The sequence below is a fragment of the Acanthochromis polyacanthus genome, chromosome 17 (assembly GCF_021347895.1).
Source record: "Acanthochromis polyacanthus isolate Apoly-LR-REF ecotype Palm Island chromosome 17, KAUST_Apoly_ChrSc, whole genome shotgun sequence".
Lineage (NCBI taxonomy): Eukaryota > Metazoa > Chordata > Actinopteri > Pomacentridae > Acanthochromis > Acanthochromis polyacanthus.
Window position 1 is genome coordinate 26,001,433 of NC_067129.1, and position 15,543 is coordinate 26,016,975.

Genomic DNA, 15,543 nt, shown 5'->3' on the forward strand with positions numbered 1-15,543 from the left:
CTTTCCCCAGACAAAGAACACAATCACACATCTGAATTTATTTCTGAGATTTTTTTGCAGCTTTGTTTGTGTTTATTTAAACTGCCCAATGCACATTTAGGAACCTGTTCTTAAGAGACAAGAGCTCAAAAAACGAACATTTGTTTCAATGATTTAAATGGCACAACGGACAAATGAGCTTAAATTAGCTTGAGAAGAATGTTGTCTTTGCAGTGATTTTCTGAAAGACAATTCAGGATGGAACTCAGTGTAGCAAGCAGACAGAGTAGTGATGATTACATGTGGCTACCATCAAAGGACAGACCGAGTCACAGGAGCAAATCTAACTGGCTGTAACCCGATAGGTGTAATTATATGGCTAATTGTGTTCATTAGTTCACTATCAAGAGTCAGAAACTGTGAACAGTATTCCTGTCGCCATCATCGAGACCTATACTATAATCTTCACACACACGCTCACTCGGTCAGGTCACACTCACTAGCCTATAAACACACTTATGTGTATGAAGACGCAGTGAGGATAAAACACCTGTGGCTGCGTGAGACATCTGGGTTCAATTAGGGCATCGCTGTAGATCACCCAGAACATCAAACCTGCACAGAGGAAAGTCATCGGCGCCAACATGACAACGACTGAGAATAAGAAAAATAGCAGGATTACAATCAAACCAATAAAAGGAACATAGCAGGATTACAATCAAACCAATAAAAGGAACATTCAAAGATTCCCCTGTGTCCTTTCTCTGAGTGTCCCTCCTCCCAGGGCTGGATGCTTCTGATTTGTGGTTGCTGTCCCACCAACTGGTCTAGTCTCCATCATGTCCACTGTGGGATGCTGCTGCTGACCTTCCTCCAGCCCACTGCTTCCAGCTGCCCATTCCCATCAGTCTACTCTGCAGTTCAGTTAATCTGTGGCTGAGAGTTTAATCAACTCATTAAATCAAGTTTTTAAAGAAACAAAGTTAGAATGCTAGCAGACTTCCCACTGTGCATTGTTAGAGAGTTAAATCTTGTTAGTTTCATTACATGATAATGAAAAGGGCGCTAACAATGTTTTTATTCCCTTCTCCTGTCAACATCATTTAAAACAAAGTAAGAGATGCAGCCTCACATGTTGGTTTAAACGGATTCGACTCTTCTATTGGAGCAGATAGTTCTTCAAATCAAAGAAGTGACTATTTAAACAGAAAATATAAGCGACACAGTTGATTCATTATCATGTTTCAAGTTGATTGAGTTTATTCACTTACAATCTTTTTTCAGCCTAAGTTCAGTTAACTCTTATTTTGAAGGTAGCAGGAGCATTACTGTTTTGAAGTTAAGCAAATTTCAAATGATTTATGATGAGCTGAGTCCATCTCAGGTTGTTTTCATATATGTCATGTTATTGTACTAATTTAATGGTCTTTCTGTATATCTCTTAAACGTAGTGTGCCATGTTCACTGCTCAAGAGAAGGAGATAAAGGCTGCTTCATGCTGCATTATAACGCCGTCTCTTTGCTCTCTTCTTCGCTGCAGAGTTGGTACGGACACTAAAGAATACGTAGCAGCTAAGAGTCAGACTACAATAAAGACATTTAGCATTTTAAACCAGAGGTCTCCCTGCTGTGGTTAGGAACTGCAGACTTGAAAATGTAATCTGGATTGATTGTACAACAGTAATTCCTCTCCTTCTTGATTTGGTTCAGGGGTGCAGCTCCACAAAGAAATAAGATTTCACTCATTTTTACCAGACAGTCAATACTGACGTTGTGATGGGCTGCCGCAAATGCATCACTGTGCATAAAAGACTGATCTAATGCCACCGTACGATTTTTAAAATAGTGTCAGACTTCTCAGAGAATATTTTAGCAATTGCTCGTCGTTGGACTGATAGCGGCTGATTGGACAATTGTCACTTATCGCTTAACCCTAATCTATACACTGATGAGCCTAAACATTACGACCCACACACAGATCACGTGAATAACACTGATCATCTTTTAACAAGAGTGCAACAGCTGAGAGTCCGCAAACCATCTCCTACCTGCTGACAGTGAAGCAGGGACACATCATGATCCCGAAGTTGGGTGTTATACACTCTAACAAGTCTGATCTGCGGCAACTTACTGGACGTGCTGTTAGCGTCTTCGTGTCCGATATCACAGGACACCTTCAGAGGTCTTCAGAGTCCATGCCTCGGCTTGTAGATGTTTTTGCAGCACATGAAGGACCAACAATAAATTATGTGGCTCATAATGATTTGGCATTTCATTTGTCAGCTGACATGCTGATCTACATATAGATTTTAGCCCCATAACACCTTAAAAATGTACCATATTTGCTTATTATTGTTTTTTAGCACTTGCTCTTGTGCATTTTTATTGTTAAGCCTGTAAGGAATCCAGAAAGCTGGACTTGTTTTCTGCCTACAGCTCACAGTTCGCTGGAGACTGAATCAGTCAGTTAGATGTTGGTAAGCTGCAGCCAGCAGCAGCCTCTGTACATCAGGACTAACCTGGCAGCCTGCCTGCTCTTGCCACAGGTTTCTAACAGCGATGAGGAGGGATCAAGATCACTGGGATATTCTGCCTCTCTGAGGGATTTAAAGCATCACTCCCAAGGGGAAAGATAGATGGCTTCTCATTTTCCGCGGCAGCAGATTAATCCTCTGCTGGTTCACATCATCACAGATTTGTAACACCATTATATTGAGAGCTCTGACTGGGAAATTTTGCGGGTTGATGAGAGATGAGTTGCATTGTGTTTCTATTCTATTTAAACTCTTTCTAACCCTTCACCCGAGCGCTATCTCCTCCTAAAAATAGATGACCAGCTAGTCGCAGGTTCAGCCACCAGCCAGCCTGAACGGTATGACAGAGAAAGTAGGTGGAGCCTCAGTGAAGGCCCGCCCCACCTGTAAAATACAGGGAGTCCTCCACAGCACAGATCTGCTGAACTGTCTGGTGGCGGGGGTTAGAGGGACCCTTGCCAGGCAACATTTCTAGGATTCCAGGAAGGTCAACCATGCTGGAAGGAACAAACTCATTGTCCATGTGAGTAATTGGCTCATCCAACTTGCCAGTTTGCACTGTTCTATCCTGTGTAATCCTGGGCTTATTATTGCCCAGGGCAGCCGACGTCGGAGAGAATGGCCCTGGATTTGTTTGGGATTGTCCCAGAGTGTACTTCTGTCCAGTCAGATTGATCGCTGCTCATGGACCGGTGTCCATTGTCTATTCTAGAAATGCTGGCTCTCTCATTACATCACATTGATTGGCTATGCAAGGATGTGTTTAATAGGTTTAGGGATGCAACTAGTCGAATCTCGTTCAGTTGCCTGTTAATCCTGTGGGTTGAATTAAAGAGTTCCAGGGATTAGTGTGTGTCAGGTGAGCATTGGTTATGTTTTCTACTGGAAAGTACTTCAATTATGGTGTTTATCCCTGTGTGTTTGAGCTACATTTAGTGGAGGGGATTTTGTTGATGGACAGGAGCTTCACGTGCTGTCAGTTTTAATTGTTAATCATCAGCAACATAAAGAATAGAGTGTTTAACTCAGTCAGGACGTGGCTGCTCTGGGGTGTTAAACTGTAGCAGTAGTTGTTGGTTTTTACATTGTTTTTTCTAGTGAATCATCCAAGATATGACAGTCCTTCGTAGTTCTTTGGGAGAAATTAATCCAGGGTGAATCGTGATCACTTTGAGGATCCCCTTGACTTTTCATCTAGTGATACCATCAGGTCAAAGTGTCCCAAAGGAACTTAAGAGTGGATCAAAGCTGCTGGTGTGATGCAGTGAGTATCAGTGACTCTGATGAGGCATTTTGGATAATGATGTGTCGTTCTGCATCTGTTGTGGCCCCTAAGAATAAGCTGTCTTTGAGTTAAAATATATTCATCAGTATTCATAGAGCTGAGAGTTTTCCCTTGATCACAGTTGATGGCTGATTACTAGGTTTCCAGAGGCCCTGAAGATGCTGTACACTCTGCTCCATATGAATGAGACTCACTCAGTCAAACATGATGAGGCATAATCGCTGTCAACTGTTTGTTACCACAACAGGAGGAACATAGGGGAAAGCTAATTCCAGTGTGCACGTGTGTGACTAGAGGGATGAAATGTCTCCCTTAATCTTTTTTTGAAAAAAAAACCCCAAAACAAAATCAAGCGTGTGTGTGTGTGTGTGGGTGGGCAGGTGTGTGTGTGTACTGACGCACAAAAGCCACGCAAATCCATGCTGTTCCAGAGGCTCGCTCTGTCATCCATCAGGAGCCGCCTGTTGATGTTCCTGCTGGGCTTTCCACCCTTCTTATTCCTGTGTGTTTTTTTCGCAGCAGTTAATGTGACCTATTCTTGGTTTGAGTAAGATGAAATGTGACAAGAGAAGGTGACGAGAGGAACCTGTTCAACCTGTGATCCCAGAGACAGTGGAGCAGCAGGAGGGAAAAACCTCTGTAGTATAAGAGCTCTGACCTGTTAAGGATGTGTTGATTTGGGGTGACTCTGGTCTTTTATTTATTATGGGATAAAAGCCAGGGAGTCTTGAATCGTTAATCTGTAAAACCTTGCATTAAAACGTGTTTCCTTTATAGTCTTTTAACAAGATTCTCACAGCGTAAAAGAATTTCATTAGTAGAGATTTTCTTAACCGCATTAACACAACGTTTACACCTACAACACTGCAAATACTGGAGCCAGATCACTGAATGCTTGATATTTTGCCATTGGCTTGATGTTTACATGGTCATGAATTAAGACCCAACAATGTGCAAGTGCAGGTCTGTGATGCTAATATCAGCAGCTTCAGCACAGCATCGTCTGCACTGATGGTCAACTGTGACACTAATGTGCTTGCATTATCAGTTAAGTAGATTTCATTGTACAAATGAAGTTAATTTGATTATAGTGCCCTTTAATTAGACAGCCAGGCATTCCTAAAATTTGTCCTTTAATCAGCTTTGAATGTTATTTGTAATTATGTGAACAGTTGAGATAAAGCAGTGAATATCCATGGCAGCACAGTGTGGTGAGACCTTGATGTTAACTTTTGATTAGGACTAAGATCCTAAATGCATTAGTGGAGTCCCAGGTAACGGCACATAAGAGATTTAACAATCTGATGTGCAGAGGTTGCCTCAGCAGGAGGACTGGAAATGTTTAGGATTCAGTCATCGCTGTAAGGTGCAGCAGGGATCAAAGGTCCTATGATTCCGCTCGTACTTTCAAACCTGAGATAAGACATAGCCTATTTCTTATCTGTTAATCAGTTGACATTTACTGAGTTATTGGGCTGGTTATATTGCAGAGAGTCCTTCAACCCTCTGACACATATGATGCCAGCAGCCACACAGTAGCTGTTAAAGATCACTGGAGAAAAGTGTGCCACAAGCCATTTCATTAGGTCAAATGCCAAAGGGTAGGTTTGGTCTAAAAACAACTCAGTTAGGATTGGGGCATGGTTTGACTTAGTGTCAGTAGTTTGTTAGGGCAGCTGGACAAATGCCATCATGGTTGCAATTATAGCCTGACTGATAGAGCTATCACAGATATATTGGTATCGCTGGAACTCCTGTGATGTCACTTGGCAATTTTCCCTGCAGATGCAGATCAGGATACGGTCATTTCTTGGTGAAGAAACCCTTGGACACCCAGATCTTGGTTTGTCTTCCAAGATGTTGGTTTATCTTTATTTCTGCAGTGTATCCAACTGCTGAAGGACTGCATCCTTCCTTCATTAGTGGATCACTGGTACCAAAATGACCCAATACTCAAAATTTCTTGTTTATTTTTATGGAATCAATTAATTTTCAGTTTTTAATAGCTTTTTTCGGATTTGTTTAGTATTGTGACTGTACTAAAATAAATTGCACTTGGAGACCTAAGAGTGATTCTTAATGCAATGTTTCACAAATGCATGGAGCGTCTGAAAACTTCTTTTCCACCACTGTAGATATCTGATTTGTTGATCTGTCCATCCACTCCATCCTCCTCTGTATACACATACTCCTGATTTATATCACCTGATAACCTCCTTTACTTTGGCAAATTTGATAATCTGTAATTACTGTAGATGTGAGGAGCTTCACTTGAATATAAACATGCAAAAAACAGTTTTGTTTACTTAGCTTTACTTTGACAGTTTTCCCGTCTTTTACTTGATAGTATTTTGCTACAGTCACTGGGAGCACCACTGTTTCAGGGGCCTCTCCTCGGTCTTTGCATCTGTCCCCACCTGACCTCCTTTTACCTCCCTCCTCCCCTCATTCTTTTGCTCTCCCTCTTTCCGTTCTCCCTCTCTTTTCCCCTCACCACTCTGCTCTCTCTCCTGTTTGTGCCACTCTGGTTGCTGTTATCGATCAAACACTTGAATCATCGGGAACTCCAGACAGCTGCGGATCAGCACACTTGCCTCATCACCAGCTCCATAACATCTGGGTCATGATTCAACTCCCTGCCAGATCGTAGCATTAGCTTTGCTTTCCACTGACCGCACTGTCAGGTTCTGCCCAACTTCCTTCAAACTTGGCCATCCGCTCAATAACCTGCACCTTCCTGCTGATAAAGAATCTGGACCCCCCCGTCTGCTCCGTCTGACCCAGTGTAACAAGCCAGATTAACCCCCTAGGTCAGTTCATACCCCTCTTGACTAAAGTATACCCCTTGAGGCCAGTTTATACCTGTTGACACATAAAGATTAAGCATGTTAAACTCCTAATTGTTAAGTTATGTAGGTTTTGTTTGTTTTGTTTTTTTACACAAAGAGGTGCGCTCAGCCAACAAAGCGTTATGAAAGAACATAACTAGAATGTCCTTGAGCTAACTACAATGAAAATAGCTCAAACCAAAGGAAAAACTAAATTGCATACGAAGACCTGGATCTTTCAGCTACAAGGCAACGGTGCTAACCACCAAGCTACTGTGCAGCCCTATTTTGCCTAAAATATTTGATTTAATTTCATTGACCTCTGCTTAAATTAAGATAAAAATTCATTTGATTGATTTAATCTCGTGGGCCTGGGATCTTTCTGCATGGAGTTTGCATGTTCTCCCTGTGCATGCGTGGGTTTTCTCCGTTCACTCCGGCTTCCTCCCACAGACCAAAAATATGCTGAGGTTAATTAGTTACTCTAAATTGCCCGTAGGTGTGAATGGGAGTGTGATTGTTTGTCTGTATATGTAGCCCTGTGACAGACTGGCGACCTGTCCAGGGTGTCCCCTGCCTTTGCCCGAGTCAGCTGGGATAGGCTCCAGCACCCCCCGCGACCCTAGTGAGGATAAAGCAGTGTATAGAGAATGGATGGATGATTTAATCTCATAATACATGGAATGCATTTTAACCTGGAAGGGTATATTCTCGGCTAGGTTGTATCAGTACCTGGGGTATAAATTGGGCTAAGCTATAGTATACTTTGACCGAGGGTTTAATCTGGCCTGTTACACACAGATCAAGTCAATCTTAGTTTAAGCACCAATCAAAGACAATACAAAGACATACAGAAACAGTTTAAAGCAACACCAGCCAATGTCGATGCTTTTTCATAATGTTTTGCTTAAATTATGCTTGGTTTGTAATTCAGTTTTTCCTTTGGTTTGAGCTTTTTTGTTTGAATTTGCTTAGGACCATTCTAGTTATGTTCTTTCATAATGATTTGCTAGCTGCTCATACCTCTTCGTATAAACCCCCCCCCCCCCCCCCCCCCCAAAAAAAAAAAAAAAAAAACTAAATAATTTAACAATTAAGAGTTTAAAAATGCTTAATCTTTATGTGTCAACAGGTATAAACTGGCCCCCAGGGTACATTCAGGCCAGAATGTACCCTGGGGTATACTTTGTCCTTGGCCAGTTTATACCCGGGTATATTTTGGGCTCAGTCTGGCCTGTTACACTGGCCGTCCGCTGGTGTATCTGGACCTTCCTCTTGAAGACGTTCTGGACCTCTGACAACTCTCTCCAACCTGGCCGTTTACCTGACATCTGGCTTGTAATGAGTCAATTAGCTCTCACTGACGGACTGTGTACAGGCATCACATCTGTGCGTGTTTTTTGTTACATGGCAATAGGGTGTGGAAGTGAAACAGTGACCTCTGTAAGGTGTTTTTAGGTTTATTGCTGAAGCACATTATTCACTGTATGTCTGCTCACTAGTCTATAGAGGAGATTTACACAGTATCAAGATGATTATAATGTTCTCCCTGTAGGACACTGTAGTTACTATTAATGTCTATTCATGTCTGATCCTGGATAAGATGAATTCTGGAAACATCGTAGGCATGTGGTCGCAGTGTGTTGTCCATTAATATGTGCTCTGTTCTGCCTCGGGAGTTCACAGTTTGTCAGTAGGACTGTATGAGCGTAAGCCTCCAGCCTTAGAACACAGAGCATCACAATCATCCTCACTAAATGTCCCATTATGCACCTTTCCTGTGTTACACAAATGGAAAATGAAATCTATTTTCAAGTCCTTTGTAGGATAAATGTTTCTCCACCAATATATGAAATGTATCGTGAATGTTTCTGTGAAATGGGTTTTGAATACTTATGCTGAATTATTACACAATCTACATGATATTCAAGCAGTGAAATATTTACATCAGATTATTATAAAAATGCAGCATATGAAGCACCTCTGGTTGCACTGTAAAGAAGAGCTTCAAGAATTGGAGGGACATGATTTAAGCTGAAGATTATTTGTAGAAGCTCAGTGTCTTGAATCTGTACACGTTTAGGGACTGAAATACGGACAACAAAACAGTGGAGGAACTCAACTTATGTTTATGTACATTTGTTAAATTACCAACACAATACTGTGACAACTATGACACAACAATAACACACATCAAGACAAACAACACAAAAGAAATGAGCTGAGTTTGAATGAGGAAAAGAAGGAGGAAGAGAACACAATATTACACACGATATTGGGGTTAATATTATGTTGTGATGTTCTGAGATGAAGTCATAAATAGAGCACACCTGAAAGGAGCTGCTACTTTGATGGTAAAATAATGCTAATTTAACCTGCAAAATATATCTTTGCATCACGTTTCAGTGACTGCAAATTACTTTGTTACTTGGAATCCTACAACTAGGGTCAGTATACATCCTGGATGTGTGGAGGTTTGTGTTGTGGCATCGGCTCAATGTCTTTTTTTCGTGGCCTCTTCTTGATAACATAGTCTTCAGACCATCCTGCCAGATCTAGAATGTGTCTTGCTTTACGGTTCCACATCTGGTGGGGTGCTTTGGTGCCTCTGCTATTTCTTTGTTTTGAATCTAACGATGGCTCGTTGATCCTACACATTACAATGCAGATTGTGTTCCAATCACATTTTTGCAATCAGAGAACAATCAGAGTTGATTGCATTTGATTCTGACATGTTGAGTGAGGTAGTGCACTTCAGTTAAAATATTCACTTTCAGAAGGCAGTGAAGAAGAAATTCACTATTGCCTAGCTTTAAGGACGAGAGAACCAAACATCTGCTTTCAGCGCACGGCCTTGCCCTTTGCTCTCAACATCTCCTTGTATTTTGCAGTTACACGGATAAAGACAATATGTTTCAGAAAACATAAATCACAGAAGGTTTGCCAGGTCAGATACCTCTATTAGCTGAACCACGAAGCTTTCATCTGCCTGTTGAATATGTACCGTGTCAGCTCTTTACATTTTGTCAAGGACCTAAGAGGAGGTAAAGAGAAACATAAAAAGATATGGAGAACCATTAAACATGAGCATAGTGAATGATTCTTTTGGTACATCAGTTTGCTTTGTTCCTCACTCTGCCTTTTTTTCTCGTAAAAAAAGGATTTTGTTTTTGATTCTGGCCTTGGATGTCTGTATTTGCCATCTGCACACCACCAAATGATGGGGGAGAGAAATTGAAGGCAGGTTAAGGGTGAAAGTGGTTTACTAATGGAAGCCAAATTGATTCATTTGTTCACCCTCCACAACCCACTCTCCCCTCTTTCTGTAATTGGCTCTGCTGAATCCTCTAAACCGAGTTGAAAGAAGGCATTGAAAACACATCATATTTCTGTGGAGTTTCAAGGTTCTTACTGGTTTAATCTCTCTGCTTTTCTCTCAGTTTGTTTTCCTGGTTAAAACAAGATCTCATACAATCATGCATTTGGTAATATTGAAATTTGCCTCTGCAACAGCACATTTTGTTGAGAGAAAGCATCAGTCTTCTTAATTGCTGCCATTAGCATCAAAACATTTTATTTCATCTTGTTCCTCTGTGTGTCTCACTTTTTTTGCTTGATTGCATTGGAAACATGGAATTAAACATTTCCGTATCCACTGTACACATACTCTTTAATCTTGTCCCTAATTGTAAATGAATATATCAATTATTTACAAAAAAATTACAAATATGAAGGAGGAGGAGGCTTACAAAACAGGCTTTTCTGATGCTCAGCAAGATGATCAACGGTCAAGAGTAAGTCTGCTTCAACAAAGTACCAAAGACTTTATTATAACAGCTACATTAGAAAAACAAGACTAATGAGTAACGACCAAACATCAATCTTCTTCATGGTCAGGCATCAGTCAGACCCAGGAGGATTTTGAATTTTATTACAAATGTCACAGACAGATTGTGAAGTAGAAAATACATACAAGTAAACACGTTCACAGTTAGTAGAAGAAGAAATATGTATCAAAAGCAGCATTGTCTTGAAATCACATTTTACCTAAACAATACAGACCTAATTGCAACTACAACACTAATTTCTCCAGTAACAAGGTTCATACTGTATGTGTTGTTCATGATAGTCAGATTCAGCATCCTAGTGTCACCAGCCTTTCTGTGTAAATGGGTGTTAAGTCTTTAAATACTAACACCTCTGTAATTTGCTTCTAAAAGTATTACTGGAAAGCGAGACAGCTAACATTAACCACCTTTGAGCTTTGGTTTTGGACTTGTTATGGAATCTAACATCCTAATGTCAAAGAACCACACATTGCTCCTGTTCTGCTAGTGCTAGAATAGGTTTGTCATGCTGCCACATTAGTTTGAACTTTACACAGATGATCAGCTGACTTTTCAGAACTGACCTATTTCCTTTTTACTGAAGTAATATGACAGCATTTCTTTGGCTATGGCTTTCATGATTCTGTATCTCACTGCTGGTTCTGGTGTGAGAGACAGCATAGGAAGTGCATCTTAATTGTGCAAATGAAAATTTGTAATAACTAAATTAGTTTGATATGATGAGACAGATCAAGTCCTCACGAGAGCCAGGATATATGGTGGTTACAATACCCAAAGTTTCCTTTTGTAATAGTTTTTACAACCTGTCGCCACCCATTACATAACCAGGTATGATTTCACTGACCATAACTTTGAAAGAATACTCAGCAGATTTGACGCCTACACTGATCCACCGGCCATTAACAATGGTGAAACTGATCCAGAGCAGATTTTCTCAAATCAAAACCAACAAAGACAATTATCCCACAGTTCTGGACTTAACTCCTTTTTATGTACATCCATTTCACAGAACAACTGAACTTTTCCATAACATCATGGTCAGTCTATATCCAGCCTTGTCTTTAATCTTTTATTTTTCCTAGTGGGGTATCACTATTATAACTTTTGCCATGTCTGCCATTCACATGATCATGTTTGGTATCATTCTGATCAGCTGTCTGTCAATAATGCACCCAGGTAAATCATGTTCACCTAATTACAGTATTTTGGAGTTATAGACACCACAAAATTATCTGCAAATGTAACTCTGATTTAATTGTGTAAGCTGTTATATTCTTTAGTTATGTGATAACTAAAGAATATAACAAACATGAAGAGCCCTTTCCAATGAATGAGTTTTGGACTATTGCTGGTAGAAGTTATCTTTCATGTGTTAAACTCTCAAAGATGACAATAAACCGATCTACCTAGTATGATGCTTTGCTTATATACCAACACAACGGTATGTCACAGCTGTGTGGCAGAACATTTACCTGGTGAGATAGATGGAGGCAGTAAAAATAAAAAGGTTAGATGTGAAAGGAAATATTAAACTTCATGAAAATTTCCTGCATAATGGAAATGTGTTCTAACCTTCTTCTGCAAACAAATAGAAATTGCAGCACAGATAAAAGTAATAACCAGATCATTGTTTCTCCTCCACCTCCAGCTTCTGCCAGGGTATTGCTCACTCGTGCAGCAGGCTGACTGGCGCTGCACTGGAGAGAAGGAGAGAAACCGTTTCAACAGACACATAATCACTAGATGTGATACAAATTAGCAAAATATGACAGTTCCTTTTTGTTTTTTCTCAGATTCAAACTATGCGTTTTCCCCTCACTCCTGCCAGTTACAAGGTTTTTCCTGCACTTGAAATTTCCATAATTGTAATAAGTCATTTCAAATATGCAAATGGAATGGGCAAATTTTTATATATATATGTGGGGGGGGGGTGTTTTTTTTAATAATTATGTTAATCAACAATTCAAAAGTGATGGCTGATTTTGATTATTTAATTTTCAATAAATTTTTATTTATTGTTACTTTTGTGAGTTTCAAGTGATTTCAGTGAGAATTGTGGGTTTTTCCTTCTTTAACTGAGGGGTACCAACAATTTTGTCCACGTGTGTATATGAGGCAGAAAGTCAGCAATCAGTTCTTAAAAGTTGATGTGGTAAAGTGGGAAAAAGGAGCAAGTGAAAAGATCTGAGTGACTTTGACAAGCAAAACTGGGCTGGCTAGACAATCTGATCTGAGCATCTCCAAAACAAAAGGTCTTGTGGAGTGCTTCCAGTATACTGTAGTTGGTACCTTCCAAAAGTGGATATGGTCGCAGGCACTCAAGGCTCATGGATGTACGTGGTACACTGCAGCTTGCTGTGTATGGGTATTGTGCAGCTGCAGTTTGTTGTGGCTTATAACAGTATGTCTGCTTTCGTGTGCTTCAACAGTGGACACATGAGCATTACAACTGGACTACAGATCAATGGAAGAAGATAGCCTGGTCTGGTCACATTGCCTTTTACATCACATGATCAACCAGGTGTGTGCTTGTCCTTTTTCTTGGAGAGGAGATCCAAGCAAAATATACTTTAGAAGAAGGCAATGTGATGGTCTAGGCAATGCAGGGGAAACCTTTGGTCCTGCATTTATGTGGATGTTTCTTCGACAGTTACCACCTACCCAAGCATTGTTGTAGACCACTTACACCTTTTGATGGCAAACACATTCCCTGATGGCAGTGCACTCACTCAGCTAGACAGTGCTCTCTGTCATAAGTGCTAATATTGTTCAGGAATGGTTTGAGTGACAAAGATTGAGCCATGCCGTTTACTGCCAAAGAGAAGTCATTTTGCGTCTTGGAATATGCTGATGTTGATGATGGTCTACCAGATCCTTTGGCCCCGCATAAGCAGCCTTCCTCTTTAAATTTTTGGTACCAAGTCCAAATTTGTTTGCCAGTTGGTGAAGTTTTTCCAAATTTTGCATTGAAGGCACGCTGCACAGTCTTGGGTGACTGTGTGTGCGCATATTCCAAGACGCAAAATGACTTCTCTTTAGGAGTGAACGGCATCGCTCAACCTGGAAACAGAACAAAAACAAAACAATAAATATAAAATCTTGATCTGTTTCTATACATTCTGTGAAAATTTGAGGTTATTTCAACAAGAATTGCCAAAATTATCGGCCTGTGAAGTGATGTCCATATCGGAGTGATGACATGGTCAGGAGAAATTATGCCATAATAGGATTTATTTTGGACATGAAATGTTTTATTCTACAAATTTCAAATGAAAAATTCTGCGGGATGGTAATTTTACAATGTTCCAAAGTTATTTCAAAAGTTCAATGTGTGCGCCACTTGTGAGACGGCACACATCAAGCCGGTCGTTTAGTTCCTACCACACTTGCTGCAGCATGTCATGTGTAACATTCCCCAGAACCTCAATGATTCTCTTGAGTTCCTCTACACATGTGGGAAGTGGTGGGATATAGACCAGTCCTTTCATGTAACCCCACAGAAAGAAATCGCACGGTGTAAATAATAATAATAAATAAACAATAAAAATGAAAATAAATAAAAAATGCACTTTTTCAAGCAAAAAAACCAAACAGATTTAAAGCAAATTATTAGGTGATGAAATGATGTCAAATTTTTTGGGACACCCTTTATTGTTGAATTCCATCTCTAAATCATGTAGCTAGAGGTTTGTGGTTTTTGCTGTTCCATGGTAGAAGTTGCTTAGTCTGATTCTACCTGTTTGGCTTCCATGGGAAAAAGACAGTGAAAACTACTGGTCCAAAGTAGACCAAAGTGGTTGACAGACACCTTGGCAATGCCATCCAGAGAGCTATGCCACTTTATGATTTAGTACTGAGCAGCTGGTACTGAGCCATGGCTGAGTGAATACATGAATGACTATGACACACCTGGACAAAGTGGAACACTTATTTTTGAACGTGAAGCTCAACCTTCCTGACACACTTCAAAAATAGCTTAACATGGCCCATTTCTGAACACCTCAAGAGTCACTTTGTATTTGGCTCCATTGTCTCTCTACAGACTGTGTTTTTTAGTGGCACATATACAGACCCAGGTGGCTCCTCTTGGATGAAAACACTCTTGATTCCTGCTATTACATAGATGGATATTGTGTGAGGATGTGCCCGTTCCCTTGGATGGCTGGGCTACGCTCACCTTGCATCTCTGTGTTCTTTCATATGCAGAACGCAATCTGAACCAGATGTACTGGAGAGCTTTGATATTCCCTGTTTGTCGCAATCTGCCGCTGACTTGATATTTATTGGAGATGAAAGGGGAAACACAATAAACAAATCCTTCTAAATGTCTCCGGAGTACACACACACACACACACACACACACACACGCATAAAATATATGCACACAATACCTTCAATCTTTTTCTGTGTGCATTTCTTTGTGTCAGTCTGCCCACACACATTTGACAGCGATACAGGGAACCATGACGAAAGCCATAAAGCATAATTAGCTTTGCAGTAAATAGGTTGGATTTTATCATGGGGACATTTATTTGATTTTATGAGCGCATGTCTACTGTATGTAACTTGAACCAGCACCCCGCCCACACACACAAACAAAGATGACATTTGCTGTTTTATCTGACTGCTTGATTAAACTCCAGTCTCCTGTTTACTCAGTTTTACTAACACAAATAAATGTTAAATAATGCATACTGAGCCATTATTTTAAACTGTTCCCTAAGTAGTATATTTATTGTGTGTATATTTTTATCAGTATTAGTGCTGCAGCTATCGATTATTTTAGTTTTCAAGGATTCTATCGATAATTCTGGGGATTAATTCAGTAATGGGATTCTGCACTTGGCATGCACGTTACAGCATCAAAAGCAGAGGTAAGTGCACTGTGCAACAGAAATAACTGTCCTGGCGGAACACGGGATATGACCTGTTGACTGAAGCAGCTGTTTGTCTGGACGAGTTTGAAGCACATCGTCTGACTTAACAAAGAAAGCTGATAACCACCTTCATACCTGTTAACTCTGACTGATGTTTCAGTTTTTGTCGAGCCAACTCACACACAGAAAGCC

General features: G+C 40.4%; 1 protein-coding gene across 3 annotated transcripts in view; it reads left to right on the top strand.

Annotated features, from left to right (window-relative positions):
* The window catches only part of camkk1a (calcium/calmodulin-dependent protein kinase kinase 1, alpha a), a 110,597-nt gene that overhangs the window by 11,535 nt on the left and 83,519 nt on the right, over positions 1-15,543 (top strand). The window lies entirely within an intron of this gene.